The sequence below is a fragment of the Pseudorca crassidens genome, chromosome 17 (genome assembly GCF_039906515.1).
Source record: "Pseudorca crassidens isolate mPseCra1 chromosome 17, mPseCra1.hap1, whole genome shotgun sequence".
In the NCBI taxonomy this organism is placed as follows: domain Eukaryota; kingdom Metazoa; phylum Chordata; class Mammalia; order Artiodactyla; family Delphinidae; genus Pseudorca; species Pseudorca crassidens.
Window position 1 is genome coordinate 51,787,696 of NC_090312.1, and position 26,194 is coordinate 51,813,889.

At 40.8% G+C, this 26,194-nt stretch overlaps 1 long non-coding RNA gene across 1 annotated transcript; it reads left to right on the forward strand.

The window, feature by feature from the left end:
* The first annotated feature begins 2,281 nt into the window (after positions 1–2,281).
* On the forward strand, positions 2,282–7,428 carry LOC137210740 (uncharacterized). The gene is made up of 3 exons (XR_010936689.1): positions 2,282–2,407; positions 6,213–6,304; positions 6,437–7,428. It is a non-coding gene; the product is annotated as an uncharacterized lncRNA (long non-coding RNA).
* Positions 7,429–26,194: the final 18,766 nt, after the last annotated feature.

Consider the following 26,194-nt stretch of genomic DNA (forward strand, 5'->3'; position numbering starts at 1 on the left):
CGGTTAATTTTCAGCACCATGTTCCTTATCTGGACTTCCTGCTGTGACACAACTCAGGTAACTGGCCCTGGTCAAAGTGGGGGGGTTTCAGTCGGTGATCTCCTAACAACCAGAGGCTTTGAAAAACTTCAGCATATTTTGGGAAAATGAGAAGATCACTTTGTATGCATAGGCCTGTGCACACAAAGGCTGTGTACATTCCTGGGAAAGGCCCCAGAAGGCCCTAAGCTCTCCTTTCATCTGACCTGGTAATTCTGCAAAAGCAGAAGTGAAGTCTAAGGTGGAGTTAGAAAATGTCTGCCTAAGAGTTAAAGGTATGCCCCATACACATAGAGAGACCCTTGGCAAAAGTTGGGATATTTAAAGATATTTAAAGAAATCTGTTCAGTCATTAGCTGACCATCAAGCTAATTGAGTGGTGACTTCAGTGACCAAACAGGAAAGTAATATATACATTATAGAATTAGTACAAGAAAGTCACTAAAAAACAAACAGCTATAACAACAAACTTTGAGTGGGAGTTCTGATTTCCTAAACTGATACATTAAGGAAACTCTAAAGGTTTCAATACAAATTATGAGACATGTAAAATAATGAGAAAGTATGGTGCTCACACAGGAAAAAAGTAGTCAACAAGAAGCTATAATATATATGTTTAAAAAAAAGAACTAAAGGGAAAGCATATATAAAGAATTAAAGGAAAGAATGAGAACAACGTGTGACCAAATAGAGAACACCCACCTGCAGCCCTCTCTAGGCTTCCTGTTCGACCTAAGAGGGAGAAAATTGAGAAATACCACTGAAAGTCATAGGCAGGGATACAGACTCACCAAAAGACCAAGACCTTACCATACAGCCATAGAAAACTTCCTCTCCCACACACCTTACCACCACATCATTTAAACTCCTGTATAATAACAGGAAATACAAGTGAAAGAACTGCATGTCTCAGACCTCATTTAAGAAGTATCTAAGGAAACCTGAAGATTACAGGAGTGACAAAAACAAGGATATCAGAGGAAATTTTAACCTCTCACTCCTACAGCTAGAGCAAGCAGTAAGCACAACCTAAATCTCAGTCAGGTAAACTTAAAACCTCACACTAGAGGCCAATTTATCTCAGTTCCTTTTACCCAGTACATCATTTCCAGCCTTTAACAAAAATTACAAGAAGGACTACAAGACAAAAAACAAACAACAACAACAAAAAACACAGCATGATAAGATGAGCAAATATCAGAACTGGACTCATATTTGGCAGAGATGTTGGTATTATCAGACAGGGAATTTAAAATAACTAATAAATACGGTAAGGGCTCTAATGGGAAAAGTGGACAACATGCAAAGATGGATGCATAATGTAAGCAGACAGAGGGAAACTCTAAGGAAGAATCAAAAGGAAATGCTAGAAGTCAAAAACACTGTAACAGAAATGAAGTGTGCCTTTGATAGACTCATCAATAGACTGGACACAGCTGAGGAAAGTATCAGCAAGTTTGAAGAAATGTCAATAGAAAGTTTCAAAATTTAAATGCAAAGAGAAATAATAATGAAAAAGAACAGAATATGCAAAAGCTGATGGACAATTACAAAAGGTGTAATGCATAATGCATAATGGGAATACCAGATGGCAGAGGAAGAAAGGAATGGAAGAAATGTTTGAAATAATAATGACTGAGAACATCCTGACATTAATGACAGACACCACACCACAAATCCAGGAAACTCAGAACAGAGGGAAGAATAAATTAAAAAGAAAAAAAAAAAAGCTAGGCATATCATATTCAAACTTCATAAAATTAAAGACAGAGCAAATCTTAAAAGAGAAAAACACCTTACCTATAGAAGGACAAGATAAGACTTATATAGAACTTTTATTCAGAAACCATGCAAGCAAGAAGAGACTGGAGTGAAATATTTAAACTTTGAGAGAAAGAACCCAAAGATCTAGAATTCTGTACCCAGAAAAATTATCCTACAAAAATGAAAGAGAATTAATTTTCACAGACAAACAAAAATTGGGGAAATTTGTAGCCAATAGACCTGCCTTGAAAGAAATGGTAAAAGAAGTTCTTCAGAAAGAAGGAAAATGATAAAGGTCTGAAACTTGTATCTACATAAAGAAAGAAAGAGCAGCGAAGAAATATGAGGTCATGTTGGTAATTTGAAATCAGCCACAATGGAAGTATGTACATTTGCATGTTACTAATCAGCCATACAGCTGCAATTAACATTCCCAAATAGTTTGTTAAACTTTTACCAACCCCCCATGTGATATCAGCCTTATTTCTTTTTTTTAAAAGGTGATCATCTTTCAGGACAAAACATGATGAGCTGATAATTTTACTTCAAAGTCTGATTTTATCAGTCCTGTTCCTGGGACTCCATCTCCAAATTATGGCAATAGGTAATGGGTTGCCATATTTATAATTCAGTAATTAGTTTCTGCCTTTTTCCTTAGTCTTAAGTTTTAATATGTTATTGTTTTTGTTATAATTATTGTAATTGCTTTTCTTATTTTCCTCCTCCTTCATCTCTTTCTTATTTTTGTCTTTCCCTTTTATTATTGTTTCTTCAAGAGACAGTGGTATATATGTGGAGATACTGTATCAGGGACTGTCAGCTATATACATTTTTCAAACAGAATTTCTCCCTATATCTTTTTAAGCATTTATTTTTATCTAAAAAATACATTCACATTGTACAAACATCAGAAACCATAAACTATAGTGAATATATTCCTCTTTTGCTCCCAATCTCTGCCCAATTAACTTCTATCCTCTCCTTCTAACAGGTAATTCTTATTATTACTTGTTTTTTGCTTCCTACACACTTCATATAAATTTTTAAAATGTGTGTCCTGGCAAGTTCAAATATCTATTTTTTTCTCTCCCTTTTAAAACATGAATCCTAAATGCTATATTGGATACCACGTACCTTGCTTTTTCACTTACTATATTTTGAGATATTTCCATATAAGTACATTAAAAGTTTATGTTTTGTACATCTACATAGTTTTTAATTGTGTGGATAAAGCGTGAACTACTACTCCTATAGTTTTCCTTCTCAGTAATCAACACTATCTTTTCATTTGCTAGAGTCAGACACTTTAGTGTCATATTTGACTCTTCTCTTTCAAATTCCACATCCAGTTCTTCCACAATTCTTGTTGGCTCTACCTTCAAAATATATTCTGCATCAATTCTTTTCTTACTAATTTCACCAATTCTACTTCTATCCCAAGCTATCACTGTATTCCTTGACATCTTTGAGTATCACAGAGCCCCAGAAGCTTATCTGTGAGTTCCTCTGCTTTTGCTAATATGCTCCATGCTCAGTGGGAAAGACTTCACACCCAGGTAGTTCCCCTGTTAACCAGACCAGCTGTACCCCATCTGGATCTGAACCTAATATATTTTACTCCTCTGTCAGTCTGCAAAATTATTCAGACAAACCAATCACATCCTCAAGATGTGAACTGGAATGGGAGTGGTCCACTTGTCTCTGGTTACTACAAAGTCTGCCTTCAACAGCCCCTGCTGATTCTTGTAACTCTTGTGTTGCCCTGCATAGTGTGTGGAGTCCTCCTCTCCCAGGTTATGAGTATGTTTGACTAATAAACTGCCGTCAATCTCATCTGTTCAAAGTTGAATGTCATATCTTCAGCCATTTTGTACTATTTAGGGTATGGGACTCATCCTTCACCGGTGGCGTGAATAGGATGTAGTGAGAACAATCACCATCTCGTTCAATTTTCTCTTTCATAACTATCACATTCCCCTCCCGAAGTCTATTTTCAATACTGCAATCAGTGTGTTGAAAACATGAGTAATATGTATTTTTTTTTTTTTTTTTTTTGCAGTACACGGGCCTCTCACTGTTGTGGCCTCTCCCATTGCGGAGCACAGGCTCCGGATGCGCAGGCTCAGCGGCCATGGCTCACGGGCCCAGCCGCTCCGCGGCATGTGGGATCTTCCCGGACCGGGGCACGAACCCGTGTCCCCTGCATCGTCAGGCGGACTCCCAGCCACTGCGCCACCAGGGAAGCCCGTATGAGTAATATCTTGAAAACCCTCTACTCTAACCCATCCAATGGCTTTCCATCTTGTAGAGTAAAAGCTCAAGTCCAAACAGAGCTTACAAAGCTGTACATATTCTAAGCACGCTATTGATCATTGACCCACTCATCTACAGCTCCTGTTCCCATTCAATCCGATCCAGACACACTTGTCCTGTGCTGTTCCTTCTTGGTATGTTTCCAAAGATGGGCCAGTGGCAGCAGGCCATTGAGCTCGATAGAAACCACAGCAGTTGTTTAGATCTTAGATCAATAGACTATTTTTTTTTTTTTTAGGGAGGAGTATTTTATCACTGATATTGTTTACACTTGTCAGTTCATGAAGATAATAAACATTTAATCAGTCTTATTATTGATTTAAGATGTTCTGTATACAATGCACAACTTATTGACTACAACCATGGTGAACTACTTCCACTGACCACACCCTCCTTTGCATTTTAGGGTGTTTGCACTGGTATTCCCTTTACCTGAAATCTCTCCTCTGAGTTTCATATGGCTTATATATTCACTTTTATCAGGCCTTTACTCAGATGCCATTTTCTTATTAAGGCCTCTGTTACTACTGTGTTTAAAATGGAAATCTTATTCCCATTCTTTACGTGATTGACATGAAATAGGAAAGGTTTCAAATTCAGAATAAAATGTTTTGTAAATATTTATGTTTTCTCAAAATTCAGATTGGTTTTATTCTACAGCTCCAATTTTATACCCACTTCTAAGAAATCGTAAAAGACAAGCATTTTTATAAAACATTTGTGTTAAATCCAAATGGCTGTCAATTTACTTACATACCTCATTAGACACAAGTTAACCTTCAGAACTTTAACTTTAGAAATGAAGCTGAGATGAGACTATGTGAAGAATAAGGTATGTTTTGCCTCTCCTTCAAGAATTTTGATGCCACTTTCTATTATGGAAACTCCCAGAATGTATTGATACTGATAATTATGATGATAATAATTGAGTTAGTTACCATAGGCTAGATACATTTTTATATACTTTATTGAATTGTTGTAATAATACCATGAGACTGGTATTATTATGTCCCTATTACAGATGAGAAAAATGAGACCAGAGTTATCAAGTCATTGAACTAAGGTCACCCAGCTGGTAATTGGCTATTAGGGTTTTCACTTAGGTCTACTTCCATCAAAAGCCCTTGCTCTTAAATAGAGCACTATGCATCCCCTTCGTGGAAGCAAACATACCAGAAGACCGAAAGGTTTGTGTCAATAATATTAGAATATTAGGATGGAGTAAACGAGAACACATCTATATTCAGTTTAAGGTGGAAAAACAAAAAGTGAAATCTTTTGTTCATTGATTTGGGACTAGCAGTGCAGGGGTCTGTGAACTATAGTCTATTTATTGATGATAGGACCTACAAATGTTAGTCATTTGGCAGGTAGAAATACAGCTCCTGATCCAATGTTAATGTAATAAATTTAAATGCTACTAAACATTACTTTGGTAACTGCAAACCAAAGGTCTGCAGTCATTTGCATGTAATGTATAAATAAGCATTTTGACTTACATGTTGTCACAAGCATAAATTCAGTTTACTCTTTCTAAAAGCCAGAACTTGGCTATGAACATTAAAGATGACTTGTATGACCGTGTTAATCTTTCCACCTCATATTTCAATTTTTATGAGAACTTTATTACTAAATAATATATCTCCATGCTCTCCTTTTGTAGCACTACTGCCCATTACTTGCCTAAACTATACTCTGTCATTACTTTTAGCAGTTTTATGCCTCGTATACTGTACAGCCTGTGATGATTGTCTTTCTAATAAATTCTTCATCACTTTCAATATAATCATCTGCATTGCAGCTTCATTAATCTCCTTTCATTCAAAGATCCAGGTAGGCAGCATCCCGCTGAGTAAAAGGTTTTAAAAAACTTAATTGGGCCACAGGAACCTGCTTCTGGGCTTTAGTCAGTGTCATGAAATATTGCAGCTATTAATATAATACTGGTGGCTTTTGAATAACAGATTAATTAGGAACATCCTTATGTAGAGAAATAAATGGAGTGTTCATGACATGATTTTCACTGCAACAATAAAATGCAAAAACTCAATACTCAACCAAGTTTAAACCTATCCTTGTTACCTTGATGTGTGCAGGTTTTGGAGACTCAGAAACACACTCCTGCCAGAACCTCTTCATTTAAAATTAACTCATATACCTGTGGCTCCATCTACCACAGTAATTGAAGGTAATGTACTCACAAGTTTTGCCTTCTATCTCAGCTACCCTAGTTAATTATGGTCATTGTTTGGGGCAGAATCCCTTATCATCTAAACTGTGTGTGAACTGACAACCAACACTCCTCTTTCTTTTCCTTCAGGGAGTATCTTGATGATGTTTGGGGAGAAGGCCAAGACTACCATAATCTAATAGACAAATATTCTGAAATTATTGACTGTCATAAATGGGAAGGGTGATAGTATCTCCAGCTCTAAATTAGAAAATCCATGAAGAAGAAAGAAATTCCATTGATGGGGGAAAATCTAGGAGTGGGTAGGTACTGGCAAATCAGATGTGATAATATTTGGGGGTAAACCCAAACTGACCAAATGATCAAGGGGATTTTTCATTAAAAAATCAATGCATGGTATGGATATATATACTGAGTTTTAATATCTGCTTAAGAGGTGACTTGGTAAGGAAAATCCCATTTAGATTTTGTAGAGCTTAACTAAGACTTAAATAAGAATTTAAAACTAAGAATTTTAAGAATCTAACTAAAAAAGAACTTTAGCCAATTAGGCTATTATGTTGTAATTTTAAAATGTGAGTGTGACACCAGCAGTCAATTTGATAAGTAAATCATGGCATAGTTATGCATAGAATACTATAAAAATGAGAATGAACAAATAATATCTCTGTACAAGAATATGGATGAAGATCACAAATGTACTGCTGACCAAAAGGAGCCAGACCTGAAAAAAGATATACTATATTATTCCATTCATATAAAGTTCAAAACCAGGCAACGCTGATTGACTCCTTCAGCCCCAGATCCTGGAAACCGCTTATCTGATTTCAACCCCTATACCGTAGTTTGCCTTCTATAAAATGTCATACAAATAGAATCACATAGTGCTTAGATTTTTGTATCTGGCTTCTCTCACCTACAATAGTGTTTTTGAGGTTGATCCATATTTTTGCATATATCAGTAGTTTGGTTCTATTTATTGCTCGTTTAACTCTGTCTCATTGCTGAGAATCTTATCGTATGGATGTGCCATGTGTTATTTATCTATATATTTACCTGTTGATGGATGTTTGGCTTCATTCTAGGTTTTGGCTACTATGAATAAATCTGCTCTAAACATTTGTGGGGACGTGTGTTTTCAGTTTTCTTTGCTAAATACCCAGGGCTTGGATTGCTGGATCATATGTTTAACTTTTATTTATTTATTTATTTGTTATTTATTTATTTATGGCTGCACTGCTTGGCTTGTGGGGTCTTAGTTCCCCGACCAGGGTTTGAACCCACGCCCTTTGCAGTGAAAGCGCAAAGTCCTAACCACTGGAACTCCCGGGAATTCCCTATGTCTCTCTTTAGAAGAAACAGCCAAACTCTTTCCCAAAGTGTTACATTTTGCATTTCCACCAGAAATGTATGCGTTCCAGTGGCACTTCACCTTGTAAACTCTTTGTATCACTTGTTTTTCCTTTGTGTGTTTGTTTTTTTAAGCTACTTTTTAAGCTGTGTAGTGGTATCTCATTGTGGTTTCAATGGAAATTTTCTTAATGAGTAAAATTATTTTAAGCATATTTTCAGGCAATTATCTGCCACTCACATTTCTTCTTTGGTGAAATATCTGTTGAAATATTTTACCCATTTAAAAAATTGTGTTGTTTGTTTATTATTGTGGGAAATGTTTATATACTTTAAATCAAAGTTATTTAATGGATAGATATATGTTTTGTAAATATTTTCTTTTTTCCCTCTTTGTTGTTTTATAAACTATGGCCTTTTTTCTAATTTTAGTACTAATAATTTTTTTTTTTTTTTGCCGTACATGGGCCTCTCACTGTTGTGGCCTCTCCCATTGCGGAGCACAGGCTCCGGACGCGCAGGCTCAGCGGCCATGGCTCACGGGCCCAGCCGCTTCGCCGCATGTGGGATCTTCCCGGACCGGGGCACCAACCCGTGTCCCCCGCATCGGCAGGCGGACTCTCAACCACTGCGCCACCAGGGAAGCACCACAAATATTATTCTTGTTTTGATCCTCCCTCTCCTCTCACCACTTAAAAAGCCAAAAGCCATTCTTAATTTGCAAAACTAAGCTGCACAAAAACAGATGGTGGGCTGGATTTGTCTTGCAGGTCGTAGTTTGGATTCTGGAGTTTTATTCTGACATCTGCACTCTTACTCAAGTTGTTTCCAGTGCATGTCTTGTCTTCCTGGCTTTCTTTCACTCTGACCCTCTTCAACAGCTCTTCTATTCTTATCCCTTCCATTGAGTTCTGCCCACACCTTTTGGTGGATCTCCTTCACATACTGACTTCTAGTGGCTCTGCTCTTTGTTAGCTGGAGGACCTTGGGCAAATTATTTAATATCTCTTAGTCTTAGGTTTCTCACCTGTAAGATGGAGATAATACTAGTACCTACCTCAAGGTATTCTGTGTGTGTGTGCGTGCGTGTGTGCGCGCGTGCGCGTGCACACACACACATTAAATGAGATAGTGCATATAAAGCACTCAGCACAGTGTCAGATATACTAAGTGCTCACTAGTGTTATTTAAGTTATTTAATGTTACTTAAGTTAAGCATTTATGTTGTTTAAGTGTTTTGTATGTAATAGTTTTGTTCCTTCATTTGAAGCTTCCCAGATGCTAATGTTTTTCTTGTGTTCTCACAACAATAGCCTAGGGCTCTATTTAAAGCAGGTGCTATAAATATTGAGAGTACAAAATGAGTTAAATTTAAGAAAGCTAAACATTTCCAGAAATAGTTATATGGAAGGTAGGAGTCATAGCAGCAGCCCAGGCCACACCTACTGCTGGAAACTATAGGGCAGGCTTGTATGGCATTCTCAGGCTCTCAGTATGGTGCCTCTTCAAATTCCTGTTCAGCTGGGGAAAGGTTAAGCGCTCCTTGTGGGAGAGGCAGACCCACCCCCCTCAGCTCTTAGCCCTTGACAAGAACACTTCCCGTCTAGCCCCAAGCTTGTTCACCTCCCCCAACAAGTCAAACTCAGAGGCTAACCAGATGCCCCACCACCACCACCCCTTCTTACCAGGCATTTAACTACCACCTTTACACACCCTTGTGGGATCTTACCATCTCCAAGTGACTTTTTAACCTATTCCTCTCAACCACATGTCACATTCTTCATGGAAGGAGTTTCGATGAATACAGCGTTTTCTGTCTGGTTACATTTCCTATGATAACTCAGCGCTTGCCTGCCTCTTAACCCAGCTCAGTGTGCACTGATCAGGTTGCTATTGGGTTTTGGATAAAAACCTTTGCTCCTTGGGAAGGAGAATTGCAGTGTCTGTCTTAGATTTAGTCCTCTGGTCCGGCATAGGGAGAGAGGGATCTGAGGCAGAGTTGAAAGTGTTTCAGAAGATGCTCTGAGAGATACTATGGTAAACTGCTGTTTGGATATAAAAGAGGGACACTGGATTGGGTGAGAGAGGCATCCTCTGCACTTCTGGATGGTTCTTCTGTGCCTGAGAGCTTGCAGGGTGGGTACAAATGTGCCACTCTGTCTGATGGAAGGGGACTGACAATGGGCTTCAGAGGCATGACAAGGTGCCCTCATGCAAGTTTGCACAGAGAAGGCCTTGTCCACTGGGCATGAAACCTGGTAGTGGAGAAACCACTGGTGTGGAGAGTGTGTGGACAGTAGGAACATGGACTTTGGTGTCAGATGCTCTACCACTTAACTAATAATTGTGGACTATTTCTCTGGAAATCGAGATAATACTTACTATATAGGGTTGTTGAAAAGATTAATACATGTAAGGCATGTGGTAAGTGATGTTAAATTATAAGAGACATGGGTCAGTAACATATGAGATATTACTGGCAATGTGACCCCAGTTGAATCTATGAAGAGTGGTCTGGCGTTTAGACACATGAGTCACATATGTTTCCATGTGCCTTGGGTGGCCATGAAATTAAGTGGTCTTTTTTCTCTTTTAAAAACCACATCCCTTTAATAGAAAACTACAGCAAACACCATGCAATATGTGAAAAGGACCACTTATTTATTGTCACTACATGTCAAAAACCAGCTGGACCATTTTCTTGTAGCAGATGTTTGCCAAATTAACTTTGGAAACAGAATTCATGTAGGGTATTTCTGTTAGCACAATGAATGCAACTAGGACACATACAGATAAATTTTTGAAAACATTTTTCAGGAAATGTCAATACCCTCTTAATTTAAATGTCAATACCCTCTCAGGAAATGTCAATTTCCTTTCAGGAAATGTCAATACCCTCTTAATTTAAAAGAAATTCATTTACAAATGATCTGCAATTCAGAACAGCTTTAAAAATTTGACCATGAAGACTTAAGAACATTTAATTTATGTTGTTTGTGGTAATGGTAATTATTAAGTGTGATAATGTGCTTTATAATAAGAAATATATATTTGGTCATTGTCCTATTCCTGGCACAGAGCTCCTAAAATCCTCGGAATTTTCTGTGAAGAGAGCAATAAAGGTGTCTTTTGTTATGTTAATGAGGTTGCTTTTGAAAAGCTCCTAAGGATGGGGGCTGGCTGCCAGTGGAGGCAGCTGTGTGAACAGAGGGTGGAAACTTTCAGCCCTGCCCCTCAACCTCCTGGGAGGAGAAAGGGTCTGGAGACTGAGTTGAATCATCCGTTGTCAATGATTTAATCAATCATGCCTATGTAATGAAGCCTCCATAAAAACCCAAAAGAGTGACGTTTGGAGTGCTTTTGGGTTGGTGAACATGGGGAGACTTGGGGAGAGTGATGTGCTTGGCGAGAGCATGGAAGCTCCAGGCCCTTTCCGTATACCTTGCCCTATCTATGTATCTCTTCCATCTGGCTGTTCCCGAGTTACACCCTTTTATAATAAATCAGTAATCTGGTAAGTAAAACATTTCTCTGAATTCTGTGAGCCGCTCCAGCAAATTAATTGAACCCAGAGAGGGGTTTATTGGAACATCCAATTTATAGCTGGTTTGTCAGAAGCACTAGTGACAAACTGAACTTGCATCTGAAGTGCGGGGCGGGGGGCAGCACTCTTGTAGGACTGAGCACTTAACTTGTGGGATCTGATGTTATCTCCAGGTAGATAGTGTTAGGACTGAGTTAAATTGTAGGACACCCAGCTGGTGTTGGAAGACTGCTTGGTGTGGGGAAAAAACCCACACAAATTGGGTGCGGAGCCTTATTAAGAAATAGAGTTGTCTTCTGTTGATTCATAAGGAGTGTCTAATTCTTTTTCATTCACAAACAAGCTGTGCCAGGACCTGGGAATAAAAAGTCTATTAAGAATTAGCCTCTGCATAAATTGTAGCAATATTTTTTTGGATCTGTTGACTAAGGCAAAGGAAACAAAAGCAAAAATAAACAAATGGAGCCTACTTAAACTTAAAAGCTTTTGCACAGCAAAGGAAACCATCAACATAACAAAAAGATGACCTACTGCATGGAGGTAAATATTTGCAAATGATATGACCCTTAAGGGGTTAATATCCAAAATATACTAAGAGTTCATACAACTCAACATCAAAAAAAAAAAAAACTGATTAAAAAATGGGCAGAAGAACTGAACATTTTTCTAAAGAAGACATACAGATGGCTAACAGGCACATGAAAAGATGCTCAAAATCACTAATCATCAGAGAAATGCAAATCAAAATCACAATGAGGTATCACCTCACACTTGTCAGAATAGCTCATCAAAAAGACCACAAATAACAAATATGAGTGAGGATGTGGAGAAACGGGAATGCTTCTACACTGTTGGTGGGAATGTAAATTGGTGCAGCCACTGTGCAAAACAGTATGGTAGTTTCTCAAAAATCTAAAAATAGAACTGCCATATGACCTAGCAGTTCCACTCCTGGTTGTATATCTGAAGAAAACAAAAACATTAATTCAAAATGATATATGCATCCCAACATTCATAGTGGCATTGTTTACAATAGCCAAGATATGGTGGTAGCACCCTAAGTGTCCATCAACTGATGAATGGATAAAGAAGAAGTGGTAGATATACACAATGGAATATTACTCAGCCATAAAGAAAATGAAATTCTGCCATTTGCAACAACATAGATGGACTTGGAGGGTATCTCACTTAGTGGAGTAAGTTTGACAGAGAAAGATAAATACTGTATGATATCACTTATATGTGGAGTCTAAAAAATAAAACCGATTTACAGAGAACAAACTAGTGGTTACCAGTTGGGAGAGGGTTGGGGGGAGGCATAAGATAGGGTAGAGGATTAAGAGGTACAAACTACTCTTTATAAAATAAATAAGCTACAGAATATATTATACAGCACAGGGAATATAGCCAATATTTTGCAGTAACTATAAATGGATTACAACCTTTAAAAATTGTGAATTACTATGTTGTACACCTGAAACTTATAAATCAACTATAAGTTAAAAACAGAAAGAAAAAAAAAGAATTAGCCTCTACCCTCAGGGGTCTTTCAGTCTAATTGGGAATCAGGTAAAGTAACACATCCACTGTGGTAAAGGGCTAAGATTCAGGTGTGCCTTGTGTCCTGTGGAAGCCCAGACTGAGGGGCCAGGGAACACTTCTTGAAGGGGTGCAACTTGAGAGATGAGGGAAAGTTTGCAAAGCAAAAAGCATGCAGGGCCTTTCACTCAAGCTGACAAATGCAGAAAGCAAGTGTTTACCTAGGGAAGCCTGAGCTCTGGCATCCTGAGTTTCCACCACTGTCCACCATTACGAACTCTGAGACCTGGCAGGCTTAGTACCTTTCTAAGGTCTGGCTACTTTTCTGACCAATGGGGAATTGCTCCCAGAGCCAGGTGATCACGGGGCATCTTTTGGCCGCCTCTGCAAAGACCGCCCTGGGCAGCAGAGGCGCGTAGGAGCTCCCTTCTGGGAGGCGGTGGATGTTCTCAGGCGCTAAGCTGGTGTCCGGCTGGGCTAGGCGGAGGACGGGTCCGGAGACAGCGCCCGCCAGTCTCCCAGGCAGAGAGCACTCCCTTAAGGCCCCAGATGTGTGTCAAATCAGAGGCCTGACCTCAGGCCGAAGCTGCAGGACAAGCAGACGAGCCTCCCGACCACAAAGTCTGGGCGCCCAGCGGCTGCTCCGCACAGGGCCCTGGAGCAGGTGAGTCCCAGCACCAGGCCCGGAAAAGCTGTTTCTCACGTCGCTACAGCCTTGTGGGTCTTGGGCATAAGAGCCCCTTGGTTTTCAAAGCTAGACGTTTGGGGGCTCGCCTCTCAGGTGCAGGTCTTGGAAGTTGGGGTACCTGGTGTGGGGTTCAGATCCTTTGCTCCTCGGAGACACTCTGGCTGTTGAGTTCCCTCCTGACTGGGGCGGGGAGGGGGCGTGGGGGAGGAGTAGGGGTGGCGTTTATGCCGAGACTGAGTCCCAGCGCTTCCCACGTGCTGCCTGTGGGCCTTCTCCTTGGACCCATTTATAGAAGTTGCTCAGTTTTTAGGTTTTTTCAGAGGAAGTTGTTCTATTTGTATCTGTAGATTCAGTGTGTGTGTTGCCATCTTGAACCTGAGTTTTAAACGGAAGTACTTAATCATATATTTTTTAACAAAGTCTATAGTAAATCAATATTTCTGTCTTCCTCCTGAACAAGATTAGTATTTTTAGAATGCTTTAACTTCGTTTAAATACTCCTCCCATGGTCTGCTGTGAGAGGCTTTTCCATCTTCTGTGCCATTTTTATCTAGTATTTTAATTCCATTTTGTTTTTCAGTACAAAAAAGTTATCATTTATGTATTTTTTTAAAAAGTAGACTATTTTTTAGAGCCGTTTTAGGTTCATGGCAAAATTGAGTGGAAAGTATTGAGAGTTCTCATATACCCCTTGCCCCCATCCTCATTATTTTTATAGTCAGTTCTTACTCAAATTTACCAACGGGTATTCTGGTTTTTTGCGTCCCATTGCTCCATGCATCCCATACCTCCCTTCTGAATTTATTTCCATTAATGTGATGTGAACCTTTATTATAATTTCTAGGAATGCAAAATAAATATATCTGTAGTTTTTCAGGGGTGAAGAACTTCTAGTTGTTGGTTCTGTGGGCTGAGTCATTAGAATTCCTGTTTTTTTTTTTTTCATAATTTAGGTGAGTGAAGTCATCTACATGGATATTCTTTTGAGAGTACCATGCATGCCTGGGATGGGAGACCTCCCATGAGATGTTTTTTTCTGTTTGCCTCTGTCCACACTCAGTAGTGTTCATGAGTCCCCCATCAGTTTTTGTTTTAAATAATTTTAGACTTAACAGAAGAGTTGCAAAGATAGTACAGGAAGCTCCCACATACTGTTCACCCAGCTTTTCCTATTACTGTAGCCCTTAGCAAGCCTACGATTGGCCTTCAGCAATTTGTTAAACATTTCTAGCTCAATTCTTCCTAATGGCTTATATGGTGTCCAGAGGTGTTTGTCCCAGCCAGGCAAAGGCCTGGGTCCTGTTTCTTCCTGTGGATGCCTGTTTTTCCTCAGATTCTGGGTTGGTTATTGGCTCCGTGACCTCCGCTTTCTGATGAGTTCATGAAAAATTGTTAATTTGCCGTTTGTCTAGCTTGTTCCTTGTTGTAAGTGTGAGTGTGATGCTTTCCAAGGCTATGTCTCCAAGTGGAACCAATTTTGGCGTTACTTTCTTCTTCTAATTTCTGTACTGCTCAGGTGGTGCAAATTTGGGACCTGCACTGGCGGCCAGCGCAGCTTCAGTGCTGCTGGCACAGTTGGCTATCCGTGTGTTGCAATCCTGGGTTAGTAAGCCGAGATCCTTTGGTCTCTGCTTATGGACAGGTAGGTGGGTTTTATTTTGCTTTTTTTTTTTCTTTATTTTTGGTTCTACCTTTGTAGAAAATTGTGGTTACCAATGACTCCATGGGGATTTCCCTGAAGATAGAAATGACCTAAAAGAATACCTTTTCTTTATTTAGTGTTTTCTGTTTTCTAAGATACATGGGGGCTTCCCTGGTGATGCAGTGGTTGAGAGTCCGCCTGCCGATGCAGGGGACATGGGTTGGTGCCCCGGTCCGGGAAGATCCCACATGCTGCAGAGCGGCTGGGCCCATGAGCCATGGCTGCTGAGCCTGCGTGTCCAGAGCCTGTGCTCCGCAACGGGAGAGGCCACAACAGTGAGAGGCCCGCGTACCGTAAAAAAAAAAAAAAAGATACATGGACTGCCTATGCACCTCTGTGGCACTTTCCATATAATCTGATCTCCATGTGATTTTCTTCTATTTTTTTCTGCTTCCATTTGTTTTGCATATATTAGATTGGAATCACTTTGAATAAAGAGGACATAATTTCTACTCTTGTACACCATGTTAGTGCTGAGCATGTATGTTCATTCAGCAAATATTTTCTGATCCCCTGCTGGGTGCCACAGACTATTCTAGGACCTGGGTGTATAGTGGGGAGCAAGAAGAAAATTTCCTCGCTTTTTAGTATTGTGAGGAGTCAGACACAGAATAAATACGTAATTACCAACTATGATAAAGAAAAGTACATGGTGCTCTGAGACCTAGTTTATGGTGGGGGCTCAGAAAGACTTGTCTGAGGGAGTGACTTTTAAATTGAGACTTCCAGGCAAATAAGACTTATGGGAAGAGTGGGAAGGAACAGCATCACAGACAGCGAACAGCATATGCTAAAGTATTTTGGTGGCAAAGAGTGTGGGGCATTCAGAGAACTGAGCAGTCAGTGAAGCTGGAGTGAGTGAGGAAATGAACCTGAAGGAGTGGTCAGAGGCTGGAAGATACAGGGTCTTGAAGGAGTTGATACTTCATTGTAGTTTTGGCAGCCATGGAAGGGTTTTGCTCTAGTTTACATTTAAAAACATTACTCTGGATGCTGGGTAGAAGACTGATAATAAGGGAAAGAGAATGGGAATAAGCTGATAATCTGGGTGGTCCGGGCAAGAGAGTACAGTGGCCTGAACAAGGGTAGGAGCAACAGGGATTGAGGGAAGAAGGACTCGAGGTACAGTCTGGATGTGGAAGGGGCAGGACTTGATGATGCTGTGTTTGGGGGAGGGGTAATTGGGAGGCAGAGGAAAGTATCAACCAATGCTTTCAAGCTGATTTATTCACTTCCTCTGCCCACTCAAACAAGGGAAGAAAATTGTCATGTGAGTCTCTTTTTTCATGATTTTCACTGAGCAGAAACCTGCTCTATAGCCACCTAAGTCTGGTTTGTCTTACTCACTGTGTTCCATTCTACATTCTGTCTTGTCTAGTGGGATTTTCATTCTCAACTGGATTACTAGCTGTTTGGGGGTGAGGCGGGGCAGGGGGAAGGACTATGTTGCTTTCATCTCCCGTCCTATGTAGCACTTAGCACAGTCCTTTGCTCAGATGCTGAAAATCATTTTTGAAATATACATTTCTTTTGAGCACTTTATGTTTCTTCAGTTGGACAAGAAAGATTTTACTTTCCTTTGGACTTAACCCTTCTTTCAGTTTCTAGTCCATTGGTAAACTATGGTGCACGTGGCATATGGATTATAAATTCAAGTTAATTTTTCCTCTGCTCTTTGCTTTTAATCTACAGTAGAATCGAGTTGCTGGACCAGCAAAAAGCCAAGTGCTTTATCCAAGCCTGGTATTTGTATTTGTGAGGTGAGCTACTGAGAAGCACATTGAAGCATTTTGCACATATGTTTTTCTCTTTTGCCTCTGTGGTAACACATTTTCCTAGCTGTGCTTTGGATTTTTCCCATTTCAGTTTTGAAATTTCCACATGGGGTTTAGCCACTTGGTGAAGTGCTCTCAGCTTCCCTGCTCACCATCAGGTTGGCTTCAGCAGTGAAACCTTTGATATCTTTCTGTTTTTCTGAGCTTGGGTTTACTGCCGCACTTGCTGGCCTCTGGCTTTATTTCTTTCCCAGTATTTTATAGTTGTAACGTATGGGCTTTTCCTTTCAACAGTTCTCTGTCCTCAGGGAAGCACTCCGTCTTGTCTGTTCCATGGTTTTTGATTTTGACTCTGTTGCTACCCAGCTGTGACTATTGCAGCTTGAATCACAGCACCCCAGAGCATGGACCACTTTTCTTCAGTTTGCCTGTTTCTCATCTTCTCTGCCCTGACATTGTTTCAGACATAGTTTTTAATTCGGTGGAATTTTTCTCATTATTTTATTTCTTAGTTGCTGATTCCAGTCTGTCTCTTTAAAATAAAGCCGATTCTGTTAATTTCTTTCTTTCTTTCTTTTTTTTCTCTATTTGGCAATGTGGAGATTGCCACTGCTCTTGACAGCTGCTTTCCAATATGTCATTACTCAGCCTTGGAAGTAATTTTAGAATGTTGTGTGCCCCTGACTGTGGAACACCGCATTACCAAGGTCCCGAGTGTGGCACATCTGAAGGTGGGGGTGACCTGAAGAAGAATCTGTGACATTCGTACAGTGCCGTGCAGTTTACAAGGGACCTTTAAATCTGTGGTCTTGTTTAGTGCTCACAATAAGCCTAGGAGTGTGGCAGGGCATTATAATTTCCTGTTTTAAAGTCAAGGAACTTGAAGATCATAAAGTGAAGTGTTTTCCCAATGTCGCCTAGCTAGAAGGTGATGGAGCCAGACTTTGAACTTATGTCCCAACAGTGTCTTTATAATATAGGAACTTTTCAATATCATTTAAATTTCAGGCTGGGATAATCAGGGTAGATTTCAGGCACAATTGGATTCAGGAACTCAAACAATGTTATCAGGGCTGAGTCTTGCTCTTGGCTCTGCCTTCCTCTGAGTTAACTTTCTCTTTATCCAGGCTCTTCTTTTGGGGAGCACTGTGGCTTCCAGTAGCTCCAGACTAATATCCACCAATCTGGGGGAAAGGAGAACATTCGTCTCCTGCAGAAGAACAGTGTTTGCTTTGCATTGTCCTTCATTGAGTTAATGTTTATCTCTGAGTCAATCACTATTATTAAGAGGGTTGTGATGCTGATTGGACAGACCTGAGTCCTGAGTCACATGACCTCTCCTGCTGTTCAAGGTGTGATCAACTGGGCTTAAATCATGTGACAGGAGAGTGGGTGGGAAGCGGTTCCCTAGAAGAAAATTGAGGTGTTGTTACCAGAATAAAAGTGAATGCATGTTGGGCAGACAAGACATGAGATGTCTTCTGTGCTAGATATTTTCCATTTGCCCCTCAGGTCTGCTCACCGCTCTGCTCTGTGCCCCAGGAATCTAACTTGTATAAAGTGCTTTGATGCACTCCCTTTCCCTCAAGTTTCCAATTACGTTTAGCCAGTGAAAACCTCTGGCAGGAGATTAGAGTCAAGGAGAAGAGTGAGGGAGGGGTATTTTTTCCACCAAGCCCTGCCCTGTGAGGCTGCCCTCTGAAGCTGAAGGTTACAGCTCCTGCCAGGCAATCTTCTTTACTTGGCTGGCCCTGTATCCAGTTCTGCTAACTGCTTTCCTTGTTCGTTCAAGCCTGGAGTGGTAATACCCTGGGGTATTGTACAATCCCTTTTAGTTTCCCTACCCTGTGCTCACACTTTTGTAAATGGTCCCTTTGTTAAACTGTCCTCAAGTTACTAAATTTCAGTGAGCCATACCTTTCCTGACAGGACCTGATTGACCTCTACAGGTAGGAAAGTAAAAACTCAATGCATCCACATTAAAAATGATTTGGAGCTTCTGTGGTGTGAGGTTAGGAGTTGAGAAGATTTAGTGGGCTATGAAAAGTATGATCAAGGTAGGTGTGAAGGATGGCCACAAGGAAGAGGGAGTAGCGTTTTCTGTGTGTGTGGTTTTATTCAATTCAGAGTTGTTAGAAGTTTCTAACAATTTGTGCTATCTAAAAATCAATCAAGCTGCCTTAAAGGTAATGAGCTCACCATCATTGATGGTATTCACCTGGACAGCTCTAGTGACACGTGATTTTTCAGGGGTTTTTCTGAAGGGGATTCCTTCCTCAGATAGTCGGTGGGCTAAATGATCTGGAGAGTTCTTTCCTACAGTTCAAGTGATGCAGGAATTGCCTTCGCAGAGGAAATTTTCATTTCTTCTCTCCTTTGGGGGCCTTCCTAGCATCCCCAAACACCCTCTGGTGTGAATGTCAAGAATCAGATGTAGTGAGCTCTGCTTTGTTATCTTGTCAGTTACATGTTAAAGGCATTAAAAACCCTCACCTGTGCCTTTGCCATCACAGATGAGCAGATGTCCCCAAGTGGAAGCCATGGAGAGGTAGTCTCTGATGCTTAATACTAATGGTGTACTATGTTGTCACAAAGAAATCAGCTGCTAGTCCTAAAGAATTAAAATTACGTCAGCAATAGGAAATCACTGTCATTAACTATTGGGACTAATTTAATACCTGTGAAATGGTGTTCATATTCCTTTATATGTTTCTGCATTTGATAATTGAATTAAAAATAACTTTTTTTTTTTTTTTTTTTTTGCGGTACGCTGGCCTCTCACTGCTGTGGCCTCTCCCGTTGCGGAGCACAGGCTCCGGATGCGCAGGCTCAGCGGCCATGGCTCACGGGCCCAGCCGCTCTGCGGCATGTGGGATCTTCCCGGACCGGGACACAAACCCATGTCCCCTGCATTGGCAGGCGGACTCTCAACCACTGCGCCACCAGGGAAGCCCTCTTCTAAGGTTTTATACATTCAAATCAAGACCTTTCTCCCCTAGTACTATTTTCTTCAGAAGGAATCAGATTCCTTAGAGACAAATTCTCCTACCCTGCAGGTTTTTATGGACCTATTGTATCAGCTGGGTCTGGTTACAAGTGACACACTGATCTGGCCAACTTAATTTAAAAAGGAATTTACATCTGAAGAACGAGGCTTGGAAAGGACAATTTGCAGAGCAGCAGGAATGAAGAGTCTTGGAAGGGCACTGATGCAGGTACAAATCAACTCTCACTAAATTTCTGTCCATGAGTCATGATATTCCAGATGTGAAATTGTGGGAAAGGAGTCCTAATGGGCCATTTGGGTCTCAAGCCTATCTTTGGTTAGAGGACGGCAGGGCACCTTGACTGAAAGTCCTACCAAAGCTGCACACGGTGGGAAAGGTAACTGCCTGGATGCTGGAAAAATAGAAACCACTGTCCACACACCACCTCTTATGGCAAATGAGAAATTACCACATGAAAATAGAAATTGAAACAGGTGTTACAATAGTTCTGAGGTGGTGTAGCCTATCCTAGAAAAGTAGATTATGGTTAATGTGGAAAAAGTACCAGCTTATAGACATATATGTAAGAAAGATCCATGAGAGAAATAACAAAGGGTTATGATTCCATTGTTCCTCTTGCTTGTGGTTTTACGATTGTCCATGGGATAATGAGATATTTGTCAATATAATGTGGGTCTGGGGCAGGGTTGACAAACTTTGTCTGCAAAGAAAGGGCTACCTCATTAATATTTTAGATTTTGCAGACCATACAGTCTCTGCCATTGCAGTGTGAAAACAGCCATAGACAGTATGAAAATAAATGGGCGTGGCTATGTTCCACTAAATCTTTATTTACAAAAAGAGGCAATGGTGAGGTTTCGCCCACAGGCTGTGCTTTGCTGAGCCCTGGTCTAGAGGGATACTTCAGTACTATGGTAGCTTGGTGGAGCCCAGTCAAGGCCAGCAATTGCAGGCTCAGTGTAAGTGAGTAGTTTGTGTAGTAGCTGAGTCCTTGAGCAAGTTGAGATGAGCCCTGGAAGACAGGTCTGGTAGAGAGGAAAGCACAAGGGACTTTATATTGGGTGGCCTGAGTTCATACCCTTGCTTAAGCACTCTGTGATTGAGGGCAAGCTTTAGACTTTCCTGAGTCTCGGTTTCCTCATCTTTAAAATGGGGAATGTAATTAGAATGCCCCTTATGTTTGTTGTTTATTTAAATGAAGTAACATATGAAAAATATTCAGCATGGGGCTTCCCTGGTGGTGCAGTGGTTAAGAATCCGCCTGCCAATGCAGGGGACATGGGTTCGAGCCCTGGTCTGGGAAAATCCCACATGCCGCGGAGCAGTGAAGCCCGTGCGCCACAACTACTGAGCCCGCGTGCTACAACTACTGAAGCCCACGCACCTAGAGCCCGTGCTCTGCAACAAGAGAAGCCACCGCAATGAGAAGACTGTGCACCACAACAAAGAGTAGCTCCTCCTTGCCACAACTAGAGAAAGTCCATGCGCAGCAACGAAGACCCAACGCAGCCAAAAATAAATGGTGAAAATAAATACAATTTTAAAAAATTCAGCATGGAGCTTGACACATAATATTCACTGAACACTCTGTATTTCCTTTCTCCTCCCTTCCTAAAGTTATACGGAAAGGATAAATTGCTTAGTTAGGGTACCCCACTGCAAGATCACTGACATCTCATCCAACTCAGGAAATGTTTGAAAAAAGCTGATGCCATATCTCTGAAGATTCTCAGAAGCGTAGAGTGATGGGGGTGCACGTTAGTGGGTAGAATGATGAAGAAGATCTGGTCCTCTGGCTTTCTTTACAATCCTCTCCCCAGCCTGACCTCACCTTAGAGCTGGGCAGCCTCCCTTCCAGGAATTGGGCGGCTCTGAAGCGTATTAACAAGCAGGAGTTCCTGTAGAAGGGACTGTATCAATCAGGCCCTGGGATAACACTTTAGGAACATGGGGTTATTCAGCCTAGAAACTTGATAATGTATTTACGTGTTTGAAGGGCTAAGTACCTTCTGCTGGGTGGACCCACAGGACAAAATTAGAAACAGTAGGCCATCCACAAGTCACATGGACAGCCAAGGGGCAGTTTCCTTTTGCTGGAGATATTCAAGCAGAGGTTTTCTGGGATGTTAGAAAGGGAATAAGATCTGCATAGGGCTGTAGATCTGGCTCTCCAACTCATGAATCTTTTTGGAGCCTGTGGAAATTCAGAACAGACAGGTTAGTGTATGAACTGTTCCTGAAGATCAGTTGCCCAAAAAATATTAGCAGTAGAGTACTCCTGACTGCGGGCGGGTTCTTCTCCCTGACTGAAGAGTAATTACCATGCCCCACCTAGGGAAGGATAACAATAGATAACAGTTACTGAGCTCTTAGAATGTGCCAGGCACTCACATATGTACTGCAAACTTTTTATTTTCTCAAAGTGGCTTGAAGAGGTAGGTGCTCATGTCATCTTATACATGAGCAAACTGAGGTCATAGGAGGTTATGTATGGTGCCTAAGACCACATAGATATAAGTGATGCCAAAATCTGAACATGAATATTCTAATTCCAGAGCCCACTCTTAATCCCAAAATAAAATCCCACTTTTATTCGAAATTAAATAATTAGGGGAGCGAGGCCTTTCTGGCACGACATTATGCTGGATTAGGTGCTCCTCATGGCATTGACATAAATCCACATTTAATAAGAAAACTGTATTTCAGGAGCTAAAAGTTTGAAAATTTAATGAAGACAAATGGCCCCTTTTAGCAAAGTTAAATAGCAGTGTTTGAGGCGCTGGTATCCAGTTTGTGGTAGCCCTCTTGGGGTAGGAAACTTTCAAGTTATGCTTTGGCTGTGACCGTTCCTTATCTGCATTATAACCTTGAGTCAAAATATCTGTTTACTGCAGACTCTGCTTTCTGTGGAGGCCCCATAAAGAAGTGACCCATTCTGGTAACTGGTGTAGGGAGGGGAGGAAGGGAATGCACCAGCAAGTTCAAAAGAAGTCCCAGGACATATATGCAGTTGGGAAAAAAACCCAGCAACGTTATTTAGACAGCTGGGCTTGGGAGAGAATGGTCATTGTTTGGGAAAATTGCTTCATCAGCCCTCTAGTGCAGAAGGCAAGGGCTGGAAGGAATGATCTGGATGACAGGATCTGAGAGAGGAGGTCAAGCCCTTTGGACTGACTCTCAAAGGATGTGTTGACCCTAGTTGACAGGTAGGCTGCACATACATACAGTCTCTCAATCCCCCATCCCCTCCCTAGGAATAAGGCCAGAGTGCGCTGGCGTACTCTGCTGACATCTCTTACACACGCTAGGCTGCGTGTTTGGGCCTTTTCCATGTAACGCTGCTCTAGCGATGTTAAATTTAACCTGATTGTCCTTGGATGTGAATACTGGCAAGCTGAGGAGGGAGTGGCTGACACTGACTTGCTATAGGCCTGGAAACATTTTAGATATGTGATTCAAGAGAAAAAAATAAAACCACAGAGAACATAATTGGAGCTTCTATCTTGGAAAGCATGGTCTCCAACCAACCGTGGGCTGCTGCTAGCGCCAGCTCTGCTGTGCGACCTTGGGAAAGGCATTTAGGCAGTCTCTCTGAGTCTCTCTTGCTTTCCCGTTTGTATAATAAGGACAGCTGGACTGAATGACCTCTCAGGCCAACCCTTCAAGCTGTAAATTCGATGAGTGTTCACTATTTCTTTCTCGGTATTGAAGAGTTTATTTATTTTTAAATTCTATTTTTAGAAGATATAACAATTCATCCAAGGAGGAGAGTAGTGACATGATCCTGGGGAAAAAAAAAAATCATTGTATTTTCAGAACTTTTCTTTCATGTAAATTCTGTATGTCTGTGTGTTTCTTGCTCCCTCTTCTGTCCAAACTCTAGTTTACTCTGGGTATTTTCTTTTTTAAAAAAAATTTAATTTATTTATTTTTGGCTTTGTTGGGTCTTTGTTGCTGTGCACAGGCTTCTCATTGTGGTGGATTCTCTTGTTGCGGAGCACAGGCTCTAGGCACACGGTCTTCAGTAGTTGTGGCACGTGGGCTCAGTAGTTGTGGCTCGCGGGATCTAGAGCACAGGCTCAGTAGCTGTGGTGCACAGGCTTAGTTGCTTCGCGGCATGTGGGATCTTCCGGACCGGGGATCAAACCTGTGTCCCCTGCATTGGCAGACAGATTCTTAACCACTGCACCACCAGGGAAACCCTACTCTGGGTATTTTTACGTTTTGAAGGCCATTGTGTAAACTTGCTCTTTTCTGTTTGAAATCTACACTATTTTTATAATTGTTGATATTTCCTCTCTTTTTTTAAACTGCGGTGAAATTCAAATAACATAAAATCAATCATTTTCAAGTGTACAATTATGTGTCATTAAGCACATTCACAGTGTTGTACAAACAACACTTTTATCTAGTTCCAAAACATTTTCCTTGCCCCCAAATGAAATATCCCATATCCATGAAGTAGTTACTCCCCATTCCTTTCTCCCCTACTAAGGCAACTATGGTTCTGCTCTCCTTCCCAATGGATTTACCTTTTCTGGATATTTCATATAAATGGAATCATACATGTGATCTTTTGTGACTGACTTCTTTCACTTGGCATAATATTTTTGAAGTTCATCAACATTGTAGCATGTATCAATACTTCATTCCTTGTTATGGCTGAATACCGTTGCATTCGTTGTATGTATATATCACAATTTGTCTATCCATTTATTGGTTGATAGATATTTGGTTTGTTTCTGTTGTTTAGCTATTGTGAATGGTGCTGCTGTGAACATATGTGTACAAGTATTTGTTTGAGTACCTGTTTTCAACTTTTTGGGGTATATACCTAGGAGTAGAACTGCTATGGTAATTCTACGTTTAACTTTTTGAGAAACTGCCTTTTTTTCTCAGCCACTGCACCATTTTATATGCCCACCAGCAATGTATGAGGGTTCCATTTTCTCCACATCCTCATCATGCTTGTTACTTTCTGTTTTTTTGATTACAGCCATCCTAGTGGATATGAAGTGGTATCTCATTGTGGTTTTGGTTCCTTTTCTTTTCTTTTTTTTGGCCTTGCCATGCAGCATGCGAGATCTTAGTTCTCCGACAAGGGATTGAACCCGCGTGGAGTCTTAACCACTGGACCACCAGGGAAGTCCCTCATTGTGGTTTTGAGTCTTACTTTTAGGAAGTAACAAGGTACCTTTCATATTACCACCACTTCAAGCCAGTACAAGAACTAATAGATGCCAGGCAAATCCTTTGGCAAAATTCATTTGAACCACCAATCTCTTCTGTGTACCTGGCACTTACTTTCACACCTGTCTCAATCTTGTTCCTAGGGTACAACTCTGTGTCTTTGTGTGAAATGTCTTTTACTGACCCTTTGTTTGTCCTAACAGAAAATACTTAAAAAAAATCATATGCAAAACAGGGTATGAAAGCCAAGAGTCAAGGAGGGAAGTGTTTTGGTTTTGGTCAATATTCACTGAAAGATACTGGGTTCTTTTCTCTGGTATAAGTTCTAGGTGAGATAGTTAATTACTCCTGGTCCTATGTGGAGTTGGGTGCACCAAGAGCATCTTCTTGGACAGACGTCTGGAGATCCACACCAACTGATTTAAACACTTGATCTCTTTGAGGGATCCTTGGAGTTGCTTTTTGTACCACACTCAAAGGGTAGTCTGTACCTCATCCACCTGAGAAGTGCTGCTTCTGCAGAGGATACCTTTGGATTTCTAACTGCAGTGGTTCCATCTTGAGGGAACTATACTCAGGTGGTTGATCAGCACAGAGGAAGGTGAACAACTTCCCCTTCTGAATTCCAGACTTAAGAGTGACATAGTCAGTAAGGTCTGGTAGGCCGGCAGATGGCTAAGATTAGCAGGGGTTAGTTGTTTCCCATTGCCATCTGAGTGACCTTTCAAATCAGGAATTTCTTCTCTTTCCTCATACACCATTCCTCTTTCCAGTCAGTCAAGGCCACGGTCAACATTTTCTATGGACAGTCCAGTTTTAAAAAATTTGAGGAGGGGAGGTTCTCTAGCTTCTGTGGTTAATGAGATTTGCCTACGCTCTATTATAAAGTAAAGCACCAAGGAGTTAAGAAAACTTATTTAAAACTTGGAAGTAAGACAGAAAGATAGATAATATGTCCTTTTAACATCATCTAGGGACATAGTTTAGCAGCTCCACCTGAGGGGTATTTAGGCAGGAGAATATGCTTTGTTCATCCCAACCATTATTTTTCATTAAAATTTCCAGACTCAGTGAAGTCACATGTTAACATG